The sequence below is a fragment of the Camelina sativa genome, chromosome 15, assembly GCF_000633955.1.
Source record: "Camelina sativa cultivar DH55 chromosome 15, Cs, whole genome shotgun sequence".
NCBI classification, from domain to species: Eukaryota; Viridiplantae; Streptophyta; class Magnoliopsida; order Brassicales; family Brassicaceae; genus Camelina; species Camelina sativa.
Genome location: NC_025699.1, coordinates 14,531,489 through 14,534,097, shown reverse-complemented (window position 1 = coordinate 14,534,097; position 2,609 = coordinate 14,531,489). Strand labels below are relative to the sequence as shown.

Here is a 2,609-nt window from a genome sequence, read left to right as displayed (position 1 = left end):
TCCATCACCGCAACATCCCACCACTTCCATATATGGCACTCGCCATCGTCTATGTTCCCACAAGAGAAGAACTTTCTTCCTGGATCATTCCTCGAGTAACATGTGTCAATGATAGGTTCAACACCACAATAACACTTCTTGGGGAATCCCAACTCAAGTTCACTGTCTGCATAGTTGTAAGCACTTGACTCGGATGGCTGGCTAGATTCTTCGTCAACCAGATAGCCATTACAGTCAGATGACGACGGCTGGCTATAGCTATATCGCCCAATGTGTTCCTTGTTCTGTAAACAAAAGCAAATTATAATTAAGAAATTAGACATTCATTTGAAACTAATAGACAGATAAGAAGTACACAGAAAACATCAACTTATAATTATAATTAGACATCCGTTACACAACAACTTATAATTAGACAAGACTCAACAAGACACAACAAGACTCAACAAGACACAACAACTTATAATTAGACAAGACTCAACTCGACCAGATTTGTTCTAATACTAAGNATACTAATCATCCACTAAGTCAAGCAGCTTCTCTTTCATAGCTTCTTCTTTCGGAGTAAGCGGTCCAGTTTTGGCCAGCAAACTGTCAAGAATTTGCATTTTTGACAATCTCTCTTTCAGCAGCAATTCTTCCCTCTTGATTTCCCACATGCCTTGGTACTCCTTCAAAGCCTTCTCTTCCTTCGCTTTTGTATGAGTCTTCCTCTGTTTCGCCTTACTTGCGTCTCTACCAGTAGGCCTTGTGTTTGTTGGCTCATCTATATTACCGCCGGTCTGAGAAGCTAAAGATTGTGCAGGATCATCAAAGAGTCTTTTCTTGTTGGTTACTTTAGGTGCTTTACCATTAACACTCTCACACCATTTTTGGTCGTAGCGTAACTCTAACCAACAATGCTCAAGAACGAATTTTTTCTGATAAATGTTGAAGTACATATCATACGCTGTCTTCATTATATCATCTTCATTCTGACCACTAGTTTTAGCCCTCACCGCAGCAGCATACGTTCCACAAAACTTCCCCACCGTATCTTGGATCTTAGCCCATCTCTGTTTACACTGAACTGGCCCTATCTTCTCATTGCCATCAGAAAGAGGACTATCTGAAAAATACATAGCAACCCTATTCCATAAGGTCTTGCCCTTCTGATCATTGCCTTTCACAGCATCCTTGCTGGTGTTTAACCACCCGCTAATGAGAATCCGGTCATCAGAAGGTGTCCATTTCCTTCTCTCCCTACGGAACTGACTTGGGGAAGGTGTTGTGTCTTCACTTGGGGAAGCTGCGGAACTGACTTGGGAACTAAAGAGAGGAACTGGAGACGAAAGAGTAGGTATATTTGGGTAGAGGGAATCAAAAGAAATGGTTTGAGGATAGCCACCCCCCTGCTGACTATTCATAAGTCCCACAAAATTTGTGGACTGGTTTAGCTCATGCTCTGACTCCATAGTAGCAAAGAAGAAAAGAAGAGTGGTTTATGCTTGAGAGGTGTAGAAAAGAAGAATGGTTTATGGTTTATGGTTCGGGTTTGTGGTTTAAGATCAAGAAAAGCTTAGTTTTTAAAGTGAAGCATATTGGAGTTACAATTAATTCTCGACACCAAACACACAATGAATACACAACCTAGTCACTTCCATTAATGAAAGAACAACCACCAATTAAGAATAATGACAACCTAGTCACAAAGAAGTACACATAGGAGCACAAATAAACAGTCATGCTATAACTCACTACCCCAAAATAGATACTACCAAACAAACAAAGCAATCAATTTGTAGCTAAACCAGTTAGGTGTATATTTACCTCTTTCGGTTGGTTGAAATGTTGTTTCCTTGTCGCCTTAAGTGTGACTTGTTTGAGCTCAACTAAAAGAAACTCACAAAACAAGAAACAAGAAATGGTTTTAGTAACTATGTAAAGACATGACATCCATTAAAGCATAACTACAAGTACATGAGTCTTAATTAATACCAACTGTGTAAAGACATCCATTAAAGACACAACAACCAACAACCAACTCAATCCGACTATGAAACAACAATTTTTGATTGATTATGAACAACAACACTCAAAAAACAAACTCGGACTACTAGTGTTTCTGGTTTCTGATTACACAATTGATTGTAATAAACTCGGACTACTAGTGTTTCAAATAAACAATACGCAATTACTAGACATGCAGAACAATTACCTGAACAAATCGAACTGCTTGAATCTTCCCCAAACGAAAGACTTAATTAAATCGAACTGCTTGAATCTTCCCCAAATCGAACTGCTCGAACAGTTAAAAATACGCAAGGCATACAAACGAAAGACTTAATTAAATTAAGATTGAGACATTTTTCAAATAAACAATCAACAATTACTAGACATGCAGAACAATTACCTGAACAAATTGAACTGCTTGAATCTTCCCCAAATATTAGGGTTTCGACGGATCGATCACCACCGGAATCACATGTCTCCTGCTTCACCGGAACCAAATCGCCGCCGAATCCATGGACAATCAGCCGTGGGAATCAATTGGAAGAGAAGCAATCAAGCTGAAATCGAAGAGAGAAGAGATTCAAGCTGAAATCGCGAAAAGTCTCGAGAGAGAGAGA

At 39.3% G+C, this 2,609-nt stretch overlaps 1 protein-coding gene across 5 annotated transcripts in view; it reads right to left on the bottom strand.

The window, feature by feature from the left end:
* The window catches only part of LOC104746787 (DNA repair protein XRCC4-like), an 8,151-nt gene that overhangs the window by 3,183 nt on the left and 2,359 nt on the right, over positions 1-2,609 (bottom strand). For 2 of the 5 annotated variants that reach the window (XM_010468312.2, XM_010468314.2), the window contains exons 6-8: positions 2,393-2,549; positions 2,198-2,278; positions 1,810-1,881 (exon numbers count right to left, since the gene is read on the bottom strand). The gene's annotated coding sequence lies outside the window, so the exon portion shown is untranslated. The remainder of the gene's footprint in view (positions 1-1,809; positions 1,882-2,197; positions 2,279-2,392; positions 2,550-2,609) is intronic. The other 3 variants (XM_010468315.2, XM_010468316.2, XM_019236450.1) reach the window with 2 other exon arrangements.